The following is a 21,149-nucleotide window of genomic DNA, read 5'->3' on the forward strand; positions in this document are numbered from 1 at the left end:
TCTATCCCCTATTTTGTAGACGCTATAACTTTTGAGCAAACCAATCAATATACGCTTATTGTGATTTTTTTTTACCAAAAATATGTAGAAGAATACGTATCTGCCTAAACTGAGGGAAAAAAATGTTTTTTATTTTTTGGGGATATTTATTATAGCAAAAAGTAAAAAATAATGCGTTTTTTTTTTCAAAATTGTTGCTCTTTTTTTTTATTATAGCGCAAAAAATAACCTCAGAGGTGATCAAATACCACCAAAAGAAAGCTCTATTTGTGGGGAAAAAAGGACGTCAATTTTCTTTGGGAGCAACGACCGCGCAATTGTCAGTTAAAGCGACGCAGTGCGGAATCGCAAAAAGTGGTCTGGTCTTTGGCCAGCCAAATGGTCCGGGGCTGAAGTGGTTAAAAGGCTTAGCTACATTTGTATTCAAATTTTTTGTCACACTATGTAGATGTTCATTGAAACGATCGCGAAGACGCCTGGTTGTTCTACCTACATATTGAATGCAACAAATGTCATAGTTTTCATAGTTTTTTTGTGTGACTGTTGAACAAAACTGAATTCCACTGACTACATGGCTGCAGCAAGGACACCCATTCATGCCACACTTGAAGTTTCCCTTGAAATGCAGCCATGTTAAAGATTTAATAGTTCTTCTTTTAAAGAAACTAGGGGACAGCGATTGACCCAGAGTGGGAGTTCTGTGTGGTACTACATTGATTCCTCCCCGTAGAATACACAAGTCTCATCTGCATACAGAACAGGAAGATGTCTATTCACAATCTCTCTTATCTCTTTGAATTCCATATTGTAAGGAGTAGATAAAATCATTCTGTTTTGATGTTGATTTTGAGCGTGCATCCTTTTTCTACCGATAAGGTCTATTCTGTTTTTTTTCTTGGCAATCATCCAAGCCCTATTGATCATCCATCTTGGATATCCTCTTTCCAAGAACCGTTCTCCTGATTCGTAAAAACTGTCCCACAGGGATCCCCTTAATGGTGTGTGTAGGGTGTCCTGATTGAGCTAAAAGGAGGGAATTTCCTGACAAAGGTTTCCTATAGAGAGTAGTAATAACCTCCTTATTCACTCCCTTAAGGAGTACATCCAAGTAGTGTATCTCATCATTTTTAGCTTCACCAGTGAAGGTGAGGTTTTTATTGTTGCAATTAAGGTACTCCAAAAATTAACCTAATCTAGATGTACCATACCCCATGATGAACAGGAGGTCATCTATAAATCTCAAATAAAGTCTAATGGAGGACCTAAAGCTAAATTTAATTGGCTCTATGCTTGCTACTCAGCTGGATTGTTCTGCTAAAGGTAGGGTTCCATCTGCTGTTAGGTCTGACACCTCCGAGTCTTCATATACCTTGCATGGGTTAACTATCTGGCCTGAGATTCTGCTTTCAGTCGCCTCAGTTAGGTCCCTCTTATAGTATTGCCGTGTACAGACGAGCGGAATATCCGTCGGACAGAAAAAGTCGGAAGCTTTTCATCGTATATTCCAAGCCTTTTGGCCTTCAGATGTGAGCACTTGGCTTGCTGTCGCCATGTTGGTTTGGATGGATATAAGACACTGACGGACTACACGATATCTGGAGCGGAGGCACCTGGGGACAGCTAGACTGATCTCAAGACACCATTCCACCGCCTGGTACTACATGCCTATTACCCCTGCAGGGGTTTAAAGTGGAGTTCCACCCACTTTTACAACTCTTCAGCATCCTTCACTAAACTGTGCACTGTAAACAAATTGGATATATTTTTATTTTTTTTTCTCAGCACCTACTGTATATCTGTATTCATTTTTCTCTTCCTCCTCCCTGGCCGCGGCCCATCGCATCATTTCCTGTGTGCAATGCCTTCTGGGAAGGGGCGGCAACTTCCTCTGACACTGCCGTTGCTATGGAAACCTGACCTGAAACCTATTACACTGCTTGTGCTGCACTGAGCATGTGCGAGATCTGCAAGGATGAGATCCAGGAAGAAATACAGTCTGGCTTCAGATGCCCACACTTAAGATGGCCACGGCCTGCTGTAAGTTTATAAAATAACAAACTACTGCTATAAACTAACAAAACATACCTTAGTTTACAGACTAACTTTACTAGAATACATTAAGCTTGTGTATTATAGGGGTATTTTTATTTAAAAAGTATAATTTCGGCCGGAACACCACTTTAAGGAGCTGGTGAGTGGGGATCCTTGAGGGGGAGCACCATAAAGTCACTGGATATCAGCAATTTTCCTCACGAGAATCACCACTTACAAGAACTTTGTTTATGCTGAAACTTCATTTTTACAATTCATTACTATTGTTTCTACACCACATGTCAATTCGTTTTTAAGATTTATATTTTCAAATTTTCACTTTGCATATTGGATGGGACTGTGTTTTATTATGGGCTTTAGACCTATTTGATTATATATTATTCACTTTCTGGACACTGTTTAGGATTCTTTTATTTATATTTTTTATTTTTTTATTTATTTGATACTTGTAGGGTGTATACCACATTATCCCCATACCACTTGCTGGGGGGCTTCTAATGGTAAGACCCCTCCCCACACAATGGGTGGGGGACTTTTTTCTTTTTTACACTTTCTCTTTTTTACACTTTTATGGTGTTTACGAGTGGTCTTCATCACTCTGTACACAGCAGCACGGTTTAATATTTATAAACAGGTACCACGGCATAGGTAGCGCCACTTACCCCTACCCGTATTTTCTTTATCATTATCTCTCACCCCTTTTGGGGGTGCGATTCAGGGGAGGCTGCAGACCGGTCAGTCCGTGAGCGTGGGAATTTGTTGTATTTTTTTACATTGGGATGGTTTTCTGCATATTTCTAACTGATGCAATCCTGCTCTACCAACTTCAAAGTCTATGCTAACATCTGCATCAGAATCACCTTTGTACTTGATCGTTCTTCACTTGAAGTCCCTTCACACCTGAGAAGCGGTCAGCTTTTATATTGGCTCGGTGCTATTTTTAAGATATTTGTGGAAATTATTGAACCAGGTTTAATCCTATAGAAATCATGTCTTAGAAAACATGTCACTGCTCCTGCTTCACACTAAGATCTGAGTAAATTCTTATAAGATTTTGTTCAGTAAACAGCAATCATAACACTCACTATTCAGAAAGCACAAAATAGATATAGCATATCTTGTATCACATAATCAACCTTTATCTGGTGTGCTGACCTTGAAATCAATCACCCCAACCATTCATCAGGTATGACAAACCCTTAATGAGCTATTCATGGATGAATGCTCTTGTCATAGAAAGGTCAGACCTGATAGGTGGTTATTGGTTCTGTTAGAGCAACAAGATTTGATTGGTAAACCCTTGTGTTGTGCACAGTGTCTTTGTGTGTGTGTAGTAAAGGGCAACTATTCAAAATGATTTCCTGTTTCTGCTTAGCTTTAACATGATCACTTTCATCTGTTTTCCATACGTTACGGAACTCGATGCACTGCTTACACCTGAAGTGGTATAACCCAAATTTTCTAGTGCAGGAAACAGTGGGAGCTGGTGGGGTTTTTTGGGGGGCCGCCGGTGGAGCGAGTGCACCCTATTTTGAAGCCTATTAGAGCCTATGGCGGTCAGCTTTTATATTGGCTCGGTGCTATTTTTAAGATATTTGGGGAAATTATTGAACCAGATTTAATCCTATAGAAATCATGTCTTATAAAACATGTCACTGCTCCTCGCCATACAGAGAATGCTTTGCCTATGGCTCTAATCAGTGCTTAAAAAAAAAACCCCTTGCCGCTGTAATTCATATGCCCGGTGACGCAAAAGGGGCCGGACACATGAGTAGGAGGCGGCGGCAGTGGATAGATTCATGCTATGCAGAACAAGCAATTTTTATAAAAAAAGTCCTGACTCGCTTTGCGAGCATTGTCTCGCAAGACAAGCAGGATTCAAGCTTCTGGGATGTGCAGTACCGCATTTGGTCAGAGGTGCGGGGGCGCCGGTGACGCTCTGAGCAGCTCTGAGACAGTCTCAGATTGTCTCCGGCGTCCCCGCACCTCTGGCCACATGTGGTACTGCATAGACAAGCAGTGGCTGTGGAATGGAATATCAGAGTTTCCATTAGTTCCATTATGGGGAAACTAGCTTTGATATACGAGTGCTTTGGATTACAAGCATTCTTCTGGAATGAATTATGCTAGTAATCCAAGGTATTACTGTATAATATTTTCAGTATTTCATTATTCAGTTTTAGTTATAGCAATTACAAATCATAGCAATATTAATCACATTGCAATAAGAAATTCAAACGGAAAAGATGGGGGGAGGAGGAAACCATAAAAAAATACAAAAAGACAACGGTCAGCTTTTACTGTGCCAGACCAAGGCGGTTTGTACAATAAGACCTTGGTAGGGCCAAGTTCAAGCGTGGTGGGTTTCTTTAGAATCATTCTTGTCTGTGGAAACCAGGTGTGAATCATAAGTGATAGCATTGGGCAGGTGACTGGTTCTCTTTATAGAAACATCAGGGGTCTATATGAACCCCAATATGTCCTCTGCCCTTCACTGCAACTAATCAAGCACAGATTATACTTGATTAGCTGCATCCTCAGCTACAGTAGCTGGGAATGACAGCTGCAAATCCAGAAGTGAAATAATACACAACGCATCCGGGTTGATTAGTTGTAGGGGGGATCCTTGGAGGAACACAAGAGCTCAGTAACAACTACAGGGGCTGCCACCAACGAGGGCTTGGTAGGGCACACTTTTAGAGCCTCATAAAAAGCGATTGGACAGCTCTAGAGTCATTACCTAAAAGCTGTTTGAAAATCAATACCAAGCTCATCTGCTTTAACCACTTGAGCCCCGGACCATTATGCTGCCTAAGGACCAGAGGTCTTTTTCCAATTTGGCACTGCGTCGCTTTAACTGCTAATTGCGCGGTCATGCAATGCTGTACCCAAACGAAATTTGCGTCCTTTTCTTCCCACAAATAGAGCTTTCTTTTGATGGTATTTGATCACCTCTGCAGTTTTTATTTTTTGCGCTATAAACGGAAAAAGACCGAAAATTTTGAAAAAAAATGATATTTTCTACTTTTTGTTATAAAAAAAATCCAATAAACTAAATTTTAGTCATACATTTAGGCCAAAATGTATTCGACCACATGTCTTTGGTAAAAAAATGTCAATAAGCATATATTTATTGGTTTGCGCAAAAGTTATAGCGTCTACAAACTAGGGTACATTTTCTGTAATTTACACAGCTTTTAGTTTATGACTGCCTATGTCATTTCTTGAGGTGCTAAAATGGCAGGGCAGTACAACCCCCCCCCCCAAATGACCCCATTTTGGAAAGTAGACACCCCAAGGAAATTGCTGAGAGGCATGTTGAACCCATTGAATATTTTTTTTTTGTCCCAAGTGATTGAATAATGACAAAAAAAAAAAAAAAATATTTACAAAAAGTTGTCACTAAATGATATATTGCTCACACAGGCCATGGGCCTATGTGGAATTGCACCCCAAAATACATTCAGCTGCTTCTCCTGAGTATGGGGATACCACATGTGTGGGACTTTTTGGGAGCTTAGCCGCGTACGGGGCCCCGAAAACCAAGCACCGCCTTCAGGATTTCTAAGGGTGTAAATTTTTGATTTCACTCTTCACTGCCTATCACAGTTTCAGAGGCCATGGAATGCCCAGGTGGCACAAAACCCCCCCAAATGACCCCAGTTTGGAAAGTAGACACCCCAAGCTATTTGCTGAGAGGCATATTGAGTCCATGGAATATTTTATATTTTGACACAAGTTGCGGGAAAGTGACACTTTTTTTTTTTTTTTTTGCACAAAGTTGTCACTAAATGATATATTGCTCACACAGGGCATGGGCATATGTGGAATTGCACCCCAAAATACATTTAGCTGCTTCTCCTGAGTATGGGGATACCACATGTGTGGGACTTTTTGGGAGCCTAGCCGCATACGGGGCCCCGAAAACCAAGCACCGCCTTCAGGATTTCCAAGGGTGAAAATTTTTGATTTCACTCTTCACTGCCTATCACAGTTTCGGAGGCCATGGAATGCCCAGGTGGCACAAAACCCCCCCCAAATGACCCCATTTTGGAAAGTAGACACCCCAAGCTATTTGCTGAGAGGCATGGTGAGTATTTTGCAGCTCTCATTTGTTTTTGAAAATGAAGAAAGACAAGAAAAAACTTTTTTTTTTTTCTATTTTCAAAACCTTGTGACAAAAAGTGAGGTCTGCAAAATACTCACTATACCTCTCAGCAAATATCTTGGGGTGTCTACTTTCCAAAATGGGGTCATTTGGGGGGGTTTTGTGCCACCTGGGCTTTCCATGGCCTCCGAAACTGTGATAGGCAGTGAAGAGTGAAATCAAAAATTCACGCCCTCAGAAAGCCTGAAGGCGGTGCTTGGTTTTTGGGGTCCCGTACGCGGCTAGGCTCCCAAAAAGTCTCACACATGTGGTATCCCCGTACTCAGGAGAAGCAGCAGAATGTATTTTGGGGTGTAATTTCACATATTCCCATGGCCTGTTTGAGCAATATATCATTTAGTGACAACTTTGTGCAAAAAAAAAAAAAAAAAATTTGTCTCTTTCCCGCAACTTGTGTCGCAATATAAAATATTCTATGGACTCGACATGCCTCTCAGCAAATAGCTTGGGGCGTCTACTTTCCAAAATGGGGTCATTTGGGGGGGTTTTGAACTGTCCTGGCATTTTTTGCACAACATTTAGAAGCTTATGTCACACATCACCCACTCTTCTAACCACTTGAAGACAAAGCCCTTTCTGACACTCATTGTTTACATGAAAGAGTTATTTTTTTTTGCAAAAAAATTACTTTGAACCCCCAAACAGTATATATTTTTTTAAAGCAAATGCCCTACAGATTAAAATGGTGGGTGTTTCATTTTTTTTTTCACACAGTATTTGCGCAGCGATTTTTCAAACGCATTTTTTGGGGAAAAAACACACTTTTTTAAATTTTAATGCACTAAAACACACTATATTGCCCAAATGTTTGATGAAATAAAAAAGATGATCTTAGGCCGAGTACATGGATACCAAACATGACATGCTTTAAAATTGCGCACAAACGTGCAGTGGCAACAAAATAAATGCATTTTTAAAAGCCTTTAAAAGCCTTTACAGGTTACCACTTTAGATTTACAGAGGAGGTCTACTGCAAAAATTACTGCCCTCGATCTGACCTTCGCGGTGATACCTCACATGCATGGTGCAATTGCTGTTTACGTTTGACGACAGACCGCCGTTTGCGTTCGCCTTAGCGCGAGAGCAGGGGGCGACAGGGGTGCTTTTTTTTTTTCTTTATTATTTTTTTGCTTTTTTATCTTATTTTTAAACTGTTCCTTTCATTTTTTTTTTTTTTAATCATTTTTATTGTTATCTCGGGGAATGCAAATATCCCCTATGATAGCAATAGGTAGTGACAGGTACTCTTTTTTGAAAAAATTGGGGTCTATTAGACCCTAGATCTCTCCTCTGCCCTCAAAGCATCTGATGACACCAAGATCGGTGTGATAAAATGCTTCCCCAATTTCCCAATGGCGCTATTTACATCCGGCGAAATCTAAGTCATAAAATGATCGTAGCTTCCGGTTTCTTAGGCCATAGAGATGTTTGGAGCCACTCTGGTCTCTGATCAGCTCTATGGTCAGCTGGCTGAATCACCGGCTGCATTCTCAGGTTCCCTGTTGAGACAGGAGAGCCAGAGAAAAACACGGAAGACGGTGGGGGGGGGGGCATTCCTTCCCACGGCTTGTAAAAGCAGTCTAGAGGCTAATTAGCCACTAGGATTGCTTTTACATGAAAGCCGACCGCTGGCTGAAAAGAATGATACCAAGATGATACCTAAACCTGCAGGCATCATTCTGGTATAACCATTCAAAGTCGTGAATGGTGTACCTGAAGACAAAAAAATGGTTAACATTAAAGCACAGTAAACGGTAAAGTATAAAAAATTGCATACCTGAAAAGCAAACATGATAAAACATAATAACAATAACAATAACAATAACAATAAAACATTGCAGAATAGAATACAGTAAAAAAGAGCAGAACAAGAGAGAGAGAATAGAGAGAGAGAGAACAATAAAACGACAACTATTTTTTTTTATTTTATATATATATATATTTTTTTTTACACTTTTTTTGTAACTGTAACTTTTATAACTGTAACCGGTTCCAGGTTCGGGTCTCTCAAAATGCGATGGCATCTTGGGAGACCCTGTGAAAGTGTGCCTAGTCTGTGCAATGCTGTACCCTACGCTAATACTCAACTAGTGAATGGTAGCGTTCAAAACATTCACCAATGCAAAGACCAGGATTGTCAGGACAGGAGGGACAATAATAGCGGGTGTCACGCCTATATCCACGCTTGCTGCAGACACGACATCTTTTTTGGGGGGGTTCGTTGGGTAGGGGTACTCGGGAGGACATAAAGAAAATGCCTCTCATGCAGCCGACTGCATTTGGTTGGGGATGTGAATGGGGGAAGTACGGGCGCTGCAGAAGCGGTGGGTTCCCAATTAGGATTGGCGAATGCAGCAGGAAGGGCACTATGGGCACGACGGGCCTGTGTTTGTCTTCTTGGTGGCAGCGGGACACTACTTGTGTTTGCCACCTCACCAGCTTGAACTGCACTTATAGGACTCGCCACGTCACCAAGTGTTACTGCAGTGCTGGTTTGACTACGACCGGGGTGTACTAGGCCGCTGGCGCTTGCCAGTTCAATAAAAAGCTACCAAAAAAACTGTTAGTGATCGCAGGGATCAGGCCTGACTCTGAGAACGCTGCAGTTATGCGTTTAGTGTTTTGTAAGTGACAGTGATTGATCGATACTGCACTTGGGTGGGCTGGGCTGGGCGGAGGGGCAAAATGCAGGTGCTAGCAGGTATCTGGGCTGATCCCGCTAACACTGCGTTTTTGGGAACCCTAAACTGCTGGGGACGCTAGTATAGATCTGATCGGATCAGATATTGATCCGATCAGATACTATACCACTAAGGGAGCTGTACGGTGCGTGCGTGGGTGTTAGCGCTACTGGCGCTAACCTGACGCTGCCTGGGGCTGGTGCTTGCCAGTTCACCAAAATGCTACCAAAAAAACTGTTAGCGATCGCAGGGATCAGGCCTGACTCTGCGAACGCTGCAGTTATGCGTTTAGTGTTTTGTAAGTGACAGTGATCGATCGATACTGCACTTGGGCTGGGCCGGGCGGAGGGGCAAAACGCAGGTGCTAGCAGGTATCTGGGCTGATCCCGCTAACACTGTGTTTTTGGGAACCCTAAACTGCTGGGGACGCTAGTATAGATCTGATCGGATCAGATATTGATCCGTACAGATACTATACCACTAAGGGAGGCGTATGCTGCGTGCGTGGGTGTTAGCGGTACTGGCGCTAATCTGACGCTGCCTGGGGCGACGCATATCACCGCCGGGCGATCAGGGGGCTAAACCTTTATTCGGTAATAAACGGCGGGTGCCCTGACACTATAAAAAATAAACAAACTAACCAGCGTCACCCGTAACAGTTATACGGTGATCAGTGGTGAAAGGGTTAACTAGGGGGCGATCAAGGGGTTAAAACATTTATTAGATAGTATATGGGGGTCCCTGTCGCTATAAAACGCTGACGGCGAACCTAAATATTTACCTCACTAACTAGCGTCACCAGCGACACTAATACAGCGATCAGAAAAATGATCGCTTAGTGACACTGGTGACAGGGGGTGATCAAGGGGTTAAAACTTTATTAGGGGGGGTTAGGGGGGTATCCTAGACCTACAGGGGGTAATACTAACTGTCCCAACACTGTAACTGTCACAAACTGACACCAATGCAGTAATCAGAAAAAAAAACAAAAAAAAAACAAAAAAACTGCTGGTGTCAGTTTGTGACGGGGGGGGGGGGGGGTGATTGGGGGGGGATCGGGGGGCGATCGGGGTGTTTTGTGTGCCTGGCATGTTCTACTGTGTGTGTGTGTAGTGTTGTGCACTCACATACCTGTCTTCTCTCCTCGGGCCGGAACGGAAATTACCGAGCCGAGGAGAGATGACATCATTTCCTTTGCTGCTGTTTAGCATACAGCATCAAAGGAATGTTCTCATTGGCCGGCGGCGATCGCGAGGGGGGGGGGGCCACGAACGGATGGCCTCCCCCTCATCTCCGATCGCCGTGGGAGAAAAGACGACCGCCTCGGGCACCGGGGGGGGGGGTCCCGCGGAAGGCAAATCACGTATATGTACGTGATTTTGCCTGTCCGTGCCACCTTGCCGACGTAAATCGGCGTGAGGCGGTCGTCAAGTGGTTAAAGTGGTTCTAAAGGCTCAAAGTTTTTTTTTTAGATTCATGCATTCTATGCACACCTTCAGTGTGCAGCAGCCCTCCCCCCCAAATGCTTACCTGAGCCCGATCTTCCTCCAGCGATGTGCATAAGAGCCTCGGCTCTTTGTGGACTATTCCTCTTCATTGACTCCCGCTGCTGTCAATCACAGCCAGTGAGCCAATGAGGAGAGAAAGGGGCGGGGGCCAAGCCACTACTCTGTGTGTGAATGAACATGTAGAGCAGCGGTTTAAGAGCGAGCCTGCGTGGGTTCCCACATAGCAAGCTGGTTGCTGTGCGGGCACTTGGCAGGAGCCAGGAGTGCCGGTGGGGGACCCGAGAAGAGGTGGATCGGAGCTGCTCTGTGCAAAACCATTACACAGAGCAGGTAAATTTGACATGTTTGCTATTTTAATGTAAAATAATCTAAAGCTTTGATATCACTTAAACCCCTTGAATACCAGGATGATTGTAAACATACCATGCTAGTCAAGACTAAAAGCTGAATTCCAGGTATGGGATATCTTTACATAATTACATTGGAAGTATGTATGTGCCATTCCAGTGGAAGCTGTAAATCGCTGTATTAGTCACCACTTCTATAGTGATCTTCATTAGCGTCATCTCCAGCAGCTGCTCCGCCCCTTACTGAACAAAGGAGGTCACTCGCTTGGCACGGGCGCCATACAGAGAATGCTTTGCATTTTCTCAATGAATTCAAAGTGCGCTTTGAATGGATGAGGTGTGGAAGTGGAGCAGTAATGTGTTAAGATGGCGGGTTGGCAATGCCAAGGTGACGTCAGCTGAAAGATGACAAAATATCCATACCTGGAAGCTGGGCTTAAGCAAATTCCATCATCCCAATTAAAAAAGAACCATTCCCATTATTCAATTCCATTCCAATTGTCTGCTGCTGCAGTGCGAAGGATGGTATTACCACTTGCAGAACTTTTGGCCCCCTGTCTATGCTCTTCCTCTACATGATGAGGTCATGTACAAAGTATTTTTTTAGTCCACCAAATGTACGTTATTCTTTATAAAAAATAAAGGTTTTTTTTAATATTGCACCTGATCTGTGCACTTTATTCTGTTCTATATTTTGGAAAGAAAAAAAAATGAAAACTGCGCTCAGAGACTATGGATAGCAGCTAACACTCACTAGTCATATAGTGCAAACATGTAACAAATAAATAATAGTGCAGCGCTCAATGCTATGTGTATATATCAAAAGTGCATAGCATATAAAAAACAAATGGTGAAATAAACAAGATGGCAATTGCGCCAATGAAGCAGCGCAAAAATTTAAATGATCAAAACATAAAGTCCATCAACCAAAATAAGTTAAAATGAATGATGAAAAAATCGTGCTAAAATCAGTAACACTCTAAACTCCTGAATGTATGATCTTTCAAAAAATCGTCCACCCAGGAAATGAAATGGGCTGACCAATAGGACGAAACGTGTTGGATGCCGCTCGTGAAGTCACAAATGCTCATTTGACTCAATACTTATCGGTATGTGAGTCCACTCCCACTGGTAAGCGTGCCAATTTCATTATATGGTGGTGGACCGCACAACTCAAGTCAAAGTTATTACTCTACTGTGCCCTCACACAGGTGTCTTTCCTTCTACTTCAGGGATTTCATTTCCATGGTGGACTATTTTTTGAATGACCATACATTCATGAGTTTAGAGTGTTACTTATTTTAGCACGGTTTTTTTATCATCCATTTTAAAAGGATCACCAAAGATACATTTTTTTTTTCTTAAATAACAAACATGTTATACTTACCTCCACTGTGGAGCTAGTTTTGAACAGAGTGGCCCCAAACCTGGTCTTCTGGGGTCCCCCTGCAAGGACTCGACACTTTCATGCGAGCTCCCTCGCATGGTGTTGAGTGCTTGCGGGCGCGCTCCCGTGATACAGCCGGCGGCGCTCACTGTATCACTCTGCTCCGCCCCCCCCGGCGCGCCGCGTCATTGAATGTGATTGACAGCAGCGCGAGCCAATGGCTGCACTGCTTTCAATCCATCCACTCTAGCCAATCAACGGCCAGGCTGAGCAGCGAAGAGGATGTCGGGGGCGAGCGCGGGACTTTTGAGGGGTCAGGTAAGTAAAATGGGGGGCTGGGGGGACCGGTATTGTCAGATGTTTTTTCACCTGAATGCATTCTATGCAAACTTTTACCGTTAAAACCCCTTTAACTTATTTTGGTTGATGGACTTTATATTTTGATATTTCAAATTTTTGCAGTACTTCATTGGTGCAATTGCCATCTTGTTTATTTCACCATTTTTTTTTTTATGCTATTCACTTTTTATATATACACATAGCATTGAGCGCTGCACTATTATTTATTTGTTATATAATGGAAGATTTACTCATTGCATTCCCTGTGCTGTAGACAGACAGCTGCAAGAAATGCTGGTGCTTAATGAACATGTTCTGAACTACATTCTAGGGGACTACTAAGACGGGCTGCCAAGCACGGAAAAAATGACTTGAATTTTTTGGTAAAGTAAAAACCTTCCCTGTGGAATTATGTAACCTGGCCGTACACAAGAGCTAAAATGATAAAATAAATACACAGCCCCATGGAGGTTTTCCTTTATGCTATAAACATTCACATTTGAAATAACAGAGTTAAAAAAAAAAAAGAATACAAGCAGAGAACCCTACACGGGTCTGGTTTTATAGTTTCATATAAATGTATCTTTTTAATGATTTATTTATCTGCACAGCACAGATTCCGTGCCCAGACACAATGCATTGTATTGCAGGATAATGTGTTGTAGATAATCTTCCAGAGTATTCTCACTACGCGAGCAACACATTAATGTGTCAAGTGCTTCTCTAGGAACTAAGTTGCTATGCAGCGGTAGGTGTTGGAGCCAAAGATATGATGAAGTGACTAAGGACACTAACTAAACTAAAGTAAATGTAAACTTAACCATTAACATCTCATAGTTACATAAAAGAAAAGAGAAAAAAAAAAACACACAAATAGAAAACCTCCATATACACAATCCTATACCACCAGTTGATCCAGAAGAGTGCAAATAAAACCAAAGTATGATCCAGTTTGCTCCAGCTGGAAAAACAAATTCCTTCCTGATCCCCCTGGAAGCAATCGGATATTGCCTTGGATCAACTACCCCTGGTGTGATTACCTATAAATATTAGTATCCAGATATACTGTATTATGTAGAATTAGGAAATAATCCAGATTTAAAAAAAAAAAAATCTACTGAGCTGGCCAGAACCAGTTCTTGAGGGAGTCTATTCCACATTTTCACAGCTCTTACTGTGAAGAAGCCTTTTCTAATTTGGAGGTCAGGGTCAGTACAAGTGTGGGGGGGCAGGTGCCCTGGGTGGAGAGTGGGAGGGACCGGTTGTTGCCAGGCAGAAGAGTATCACTATCATATGCTCCATGTTGCAGCTACAGCCTGCATCAAAAGAGGGAGGAAGATGCGCCCTCCCTGATTGACGAACTCCTCTCTGAGGCAGCAGTCACGCCCCTTTTCAGAAAGGGAAGACTCCCTTTCTCTCGGCTCTCTCCCTGGGTTCCTGTTAGTGTGGCTGGCTGAGTCGGGGCTTTCACTGCAACAGCTCCAGTACAGTTGTGCGGAGCAGGAAGAGATCAGTATACTGCAGTCCTGATTACTGCTTCCTGCCCAGCACACTCCAGAGCTCTCCCTGGGGCAGAAAGAAGATCTCAGAGGACAGATGTCAGACTGCTTCTTCTACACGTGACTCCCGACCTTCTCTGCCTTCTGTAAACTTGCTCACCACCTTGCATTGCAGGTTTACTAAAGGAGAAAAGTACATTTCTTGAACAGGTTAGGAATTACTGGGATTTCCGAGGCGCTACATAGATGTATTCCATATACACATTTTTTTTTTAATAAGATATAATGTGTATATGGAATACATCTATGTAGCACCTCAGAAGTCCCAGTATATTCTTAACCTATTAAGAAATCTCATAGACAGCAAGGAATGGGATTGCATAATATAGCCAACTCCAGGAAATAGCCTTTTTCACTTACCTAAGGCTGGCCATACATTATACAATAATATAATATACAATATATAATAATATACAATAACAGATAATATGAGGTCAAACCTGAACACTTTCAATTTGTATGCAAACAGAGAGGCCCTTGTAAAAGTTAAAGGTAAATCTAAAGGAAATTGAAGAAGAAAGTTGTATAATGTATGGCTAGCCTTATTCCATGTTCCAGCCTTGTCCAGTACTCTCTTCCTTCACACAAAGCCTTGACATCATTATATACCATAGAGGGACATTAACTCTGTATAGCAGGGGTGTCAAACTCAAATTCTTTGGGAGCCGCATCAGCAATATGGTTGTCCTCAATGGGCCAGTTGTATATCTAAGACAATGTACAGTATTTCACAAAAGTGAGTACACCCCTCACATTTTTGTAAATATTTTATTATATTTTTTCATGTGACAACACTGAAGAAATGACACTTTACTACAATGTAAAGTAGTGAGTGTACAGCTTGTATAACAGTATAAATTTGCTGTTCCCTCAATGAACTGTAGCTCCCCAGTGCCGGCAGCACTCATGCAGCCTCAGACCATGACACTTCCACCACCATGCTTGACTGTGGACAAGACACACTTGTCTTTGTTCTCCTCACCTGGTTGCTGCCACACGCTTAACACCATCTGAAGCAAATAATTTTATCTTGGTCCCATCAGAGCACAGGACATGGTAATTCATGTCCTTAGTCTGCTTGTCTTAAGCAAACTGTTTGTGGGCTTTCTTGTGTATCATCTTTAGAAGAGGCTTATGGTCTGAGTACTGACAGGCTGACCCCACACCCCTTCAACCTCTGCAGCAATGGTGGCAGCACTAATATGTGTATTTCCCAAAGACAAGCTCTGGATATGACGCGGAGCGCGTGCACTCAACTTCTTTGGTCGACCATGGCGAGGCCTGTTCTGAGTGGATCCTGTTCTGTTAAACTGCTGTATGGTCTTGGCCACTGTGCTGCAGCTCAGTTTCAGGGTCTTGGCAATCTTCTCTACGTACAGAGTGCAGGGTTCAAAATTGCCCTGTGTACAGAATTCATGGGTGAGCTACATGCTGGGCTCAGGGGGGTTCTGCTCACAGCACCAATTAACGCCCCTCCACTACCAGATCCCCCACTCCCTAACTACTGCCCTGCCACTCACCACTGACAGACCCCCCCCACTAGCAGACCACCACCCACCCAACTACCAAACCACCACCCTCTGTGAAATCCGTGTGGATAAGCACTCAACTTTTGGCATTCAAGTGGTTCATCCAGCCTGTGCCTGCCTGCCCAACAGACCACTCGGCATGTAAGGAGTTAATTTTTGCAAGCTGCCAATTTGGCTACAGCATCTCTGTGCTCGGCTCATATAGCCTGGAATCGGCGCATGGGCAGTAACAGGATCGGGACTAGCCCAGACCATAGCTGTCACTGTAGTGGCACAGTAACACAGAAGTTAATGTGTTTACAAGTAACGGCAGAAAGAGCGCCCACTGTCAGAATACAATGTTCCATCAGGGCAGGGGGATTCCTGTATCCAAATGGCTTGTGTAGATGCAAGAACCTTTTTTACCCCCTTAATGACCAGGCCACTGCGTTACTTTAACTGACAACTGCACGGTCGTGCAATGCTGTACCCAAATAAAATTGATGTCCTTTTTTCCCCACAGATAGAGCTTTCTTTTGGTGGTATTTGATCACCTCTGCGGTTTTTATTTTTTGTGCTATAAACAAAAAAAGAATGACAATCTTGTAAGAAATCAAATTTCTTCATCAATTTAGGCCAATATGCATTCTGCTACATATTTTTGGTAAAAAATCCCAACAAGCGTATATTGATTGGTTTGTGTAAAAGTTATAGCGTCTACAAAATAGGGGATAGATTTATGCCATTTTTTTGGCGATCTGTGATTTTTAGCAGGATTGCAGCAGGCAGATTGGACGCCTGACATTTTTGGGAACCAGTGACATTATTATAGTAATCAGTGCTAAAAACAATACACTGGTCAACTAACACTGGCAAGGAAGGGGTTAACATCAGGGGCAATCAAGGGGTTAAATGTGTTCCCTGCAGGTGTTTTCTAACTGACAGGGAACAAGCTGACAGGAGGTGAGGGATAACTTAACATTTTGCTGTTTCTTTACTGTCCAAACTGAGCAAGGATCTTTATGGCAGGATTGTGGGTATTATTTTATGGAATGTGTCCCTCCCACTGCCAAATGAGTGCAAGCGTGTTGTTCAAAATGGGATCGTACACAAAGTGGAAACTCCAGCAGGACTCTTTAGGTCCTGGTAGGCATTGGGGGCACCCATATACCCAGCGTGACGGGGCGTATGAGGAGCATGAACAGAGTAGGAAAATAGAAAAATACAGCAAGAGCATGTAGATCCAATTATACTGTAAGTCTCTCATTTTCATTTTACAAAAAAAAAAATGGCTGTAATATTACTTGAAGGTGTAACGACACTGCATCTGAGCACCACATATCCATCCATGTCTCCATGCTTTATTTTGTTGAGAAATCACATTGAACCCCCCCCCCCCTAGCATTTCTGGATGTGGCCATCTTGAGTAAGGGCAGATGATTTATGTAGCATGTATTTCCTGGAATCCACCTGCTCTTAGCTCAGGCATGCAAGCAGGAGGGGGTGTGCTTAGTTGAGAAAGCCCTTCCTCCCCTCCTGAAGGTTCCCGGGATGTATGACATCATTTGCCTAGGCACAGAAACCGGGAAGTAACTGAAGAAATGGAAAAAAAAAAGTTTAGAACAAGGGAATATGATACACTTTCCTATCTAATTACTAATGCTAACAGCATAAGGATTAAAAATAGCCAATGTTGATTGAGAGAGTGAAGTTCCGCTTTGAAGATCTAAACTGCTCCAACATCAGAAACTATAGGAAAGATTTAAACGAGAAAAGTCATTGATAACTTTTGCCGTGTACAAGAAAAAAAATCTTTTCATTTCAGTTACCAAACCGTAAATGATAGGAGGCACGGTATAAAGTCTTACAGGTTATTGCATTACTATCCCCTATCATTCGAATACACAGAAAACCATGATTGATATTATTTGTCAGGTGCACTTGGAACAGAAGAGTAATTGAATTGAAGGCAGAATGGATCAGACATGGTCAAATAAAAAGCCGGAAAACGAATTTGGAAGGCCGCGAGGTTGTCAGAGGGAAGATAAATTTTGAGTTTTTCTCCAGTTTCAACTTTCATTATGGAAGAATTCAGTAACAAGATGTGGCAGCAGGGAAACATCAAGTGACATGGGTGGTATAATGGTGCTGGAGGTAAGAACAGTACAAATGAGGATTATCTAATCATGGGTCAGGGACAATGGGGAGGGAGTTTTTTTATGACTCTTCATGTTACTGCTATGGAGTGTGGAGGATACACCTCTTGTTCTGTCCCACCTATGTGTATTTTTTTTGTTGTACTGAAGAGAGATGAGCTTGGGTTCAGTCCCAACTAGGAAGTTAGTCGTCATTGCCGGGCCAATGAGCTGTGGGCAAAGGGCAAAAGATTTCCTGCCCTGCAGCTGATATACACAAAGACGCAGGAATGCTTGTGACATCATTGACCTACTATGGCCATAGTAGGTCAGTGATGTCACAAGAATCCCCACCCCTTTGTATACACATCACCCACAGCTCACTGGCTCAGCTATGTTCGCTAACATCCAGCTTCAGACTAAAACCAAGAACTGTATCTGGTGATTATTATTCTAATATATTCTGACATCTAGTGGTGGTTTAAGGCCCCTACAACTTGTTTACTTATGTCATTTCATATCTTCCTTTGTCCTCCTTTAGTGCTAGAGAGTGCAGTCCTAAAGCTAGACCCTCCCTGTTTTCCCCATGTTCCCTCATTCAGTGTTGGTTCTTTGCAAAAACAAGGCTAAGGAAAGTCATTGTGCTCTTATATTTCGAAACGCTATAAAAACATCCTCTGTACTGCACTTCTCTTCTCGTAAAATTGTGTTGTAAAACTTGTAATAAATGCCTGTGTCTTATTGAAGAGCTAAGCCATCTGTGGATGGGTCCAAGTAAGCAGATGACCATAGTGTTTAGAATGACTGGGCCTTTGGAAGTAAGTCAGTGGCTGAAGTAGAATTTTAAATAAAACAGAACAGAATAATGCCAGCATAACATAGGGCAGTGGCCTCCAAACTGTGGCCCAAGGGCCGGATGCAGCCCTTTGCTTGCTTTTATCTGGCCCTTGAGGTGCTATTCCTCTCACTGACACCAACAATGGGCACTATTTCTCCCACTAATACCAAAGATGGGCCATTGGTACTCCCACTGGGCAAAATCTGCCCCCTCCCCTCCCCCCCCCCCCTAAAGTCTGAAGGACAGTAAACTAGCTCTTTGTTTAGAAAATTTGGAGACTCCTGTCTTAGCGTAACAACAGCAACTGGACCAGATTTACATACCTGTCCACCTCCCCTCCCCCAGTGGTTTGGCCATAGATATCAAATTATCATCATATAAGGCCAAAACAAACTAGCTTAATAATCTTGGGTATATTACTAGCTATAGTACTAGAGAATTTGAGAAAGCATACCTTAGACAGAACTTTGTGGCATTAATGCTATGCTAGTAACTTCCAGAGAAGCCTCCTGTAAATATACAATATCGTCTATCCCAGGTCCCCTGACACCGATTTGCCAAAATCTGGACTTCCCACCAGGTATGTCTGCCCCCTTTCTCCTAGATGTCTGGCCATATCCCTCTATCAGCGCAAAACAATTTTTTCATAGAGGCCGTCCTCTCACTTTGCAATCGCTTTCTTCTCAGATGACAAATAAGTCATTCCTATTTTGGTCTTACACCCAAATTCGACATTTTCTTGACAGATCCCAACCCGGTACCAATTGGTCCCGGCGGCTCACACCATTCGAGCCAATATATTAAGACAAGAACCCCAAAGACACCTAATCTCTGACATATATGCTATGCTCTTTGCCGATCATGACTCTAAATCTAATACCGCAAGCCACAGGTGGGAACAAGTCCTATCCTTAGATCTCTCTAAACCTGAGTGGGAAAATATCTACGCATATATTCACAAGGGGTCATCCCCATGCAAGAAAACGGATTCAATTTTTTTTCCAGATGGTATAGTCCCCTTAAGCTACATAAGATCTCACCTACAATCTCCCCCTAGTGCTGGTGTGGTGAAGAGTTGGGTTAGCTTTTGCACATCCGGAGGTACTGCCCTCAAATCCAACCATTCTGGACAGAAGTTCACTGTCTCACAAATCAAATCACTACTTTCACTTTAGAGTACTCACCGGCACAATTTCTGCTGCACCACTCCACAATGCCAAAAAAGACATACCTACACTCTTTATCCATGCATCTTGTGAATGTGGCCAGGTTATGCATCCCAGCTCAATGGCGTTCGTAGGATCCCCCGACCATTGCAGACTGGTTTTAACGAATCACAAAAATCACTGAAATGGAGGAACTTGTCTATCCATGGAAATTACCCCCTCTAAATTCTTGGACACATGGTCCTGTTGGACACATTTCATCATGACAGATGAATACAAGAGGCACCTAGCATAGCTGTCCACTCACACCTTGGGCGAGAGAGAAGACGGGAATTAGTGCCCCCCTTTCTTACCCTTACCTTCAAAGGCCACTTATGACACCCACACCCCCATATCAACCCCCATTTCCTCACTAGTACCACTGTCCCTTTTTTTATCCTTATATCTCCCCTCCTACGTGATCAATCTAAACCTACAAAGGAGCCATGAGTGTCTTACCTTAGGCCCAAAGTCCCCCATCTACCAAAAGTCTGATATGTATGCTACACTATGGGCCTTGGAATAAGGGACTTCTCTTCATATTTCACTTTATTTTATTTTTTTTTGGCTTACTTGCTATACTCAGCCTGTTCAATGCCTTGGAACAGGATTACCAGATGTACGACACTAGTACCATTGTGTGTGTAATACTACACTTTACAAATACGTTAGCGGGATTCTGGTCACTGATCATTGTTATTACAGCGGCTGCATCTGCAACTATGTCTATTGCTGTATACCTTCTCTTAAAAGTCAATAAAAATTGATTGGAAAAAAAAAAAAGACAGCACTTTGGGGGACACCTTGGTAGTGAAATGTTATTAGCGCAATGAATGCTCAGATAGGAGCTTTTTTATTAACTGCAAATGATACAATTTTTCAGAGTCTGTCTACCTGATGAAGGGGCTAAAGTATGGCACGTATGGCAAACCACATCTTCTGTGATTAATAAAAAAAAGGGCTCCTATCTGAGCTTTCAATGTGTTGTGTTGGTGATGTTCCACTATTGAAGGTTTGTACTAGCATCTCCATCCGCTTTGTCACTTGGTTTGCAGGTAACATCATGTCTTAGGAATGCGCCTTGCTTTCCTATACATTCTTTAGCCTAGGTTCACACTGTAGCGATGCATTGCATCTCTCCCGCAGGCAGTTCACGCTGCCCTCTGTGAACCGCTGCAGATGTCAATACAATGTTAATGACACCCCCAGATCGGTTCACAAATCACAGTGCGAACTGTGGAGTCGGACAGGAATCAGATCGTATAGGTGAGAACACCCATGCAATCCGATTCCAGTGCGGGGAAAAAAAAGTCCCTGCACCTTTTTTTCTGCAAATCCAATGCGAGTTCAGCCAAAGAACTGTATGGCTGAACTCGCATCGCACAGACATAGCATGTGTTCGGCACCAGTGGCACATGCGAT

The sequence above is a fragment of the Aquarana catesbeiana genome, linkage group LG02, assembly GCF_042186555.1.
Source record: "Aquarana catesbeiana isolate 2022-GZ linkage group LG02, ASM4218655v1, whole genome shotgun sequence".
In the NCBI taxonomy this organism is placed as follows: domain Eukaryota; kingdom Metazoa; phylum Chordata; class Amphibia; order Anura; family Ranidae; genus Aquarana; species Aquarana catesbeiana.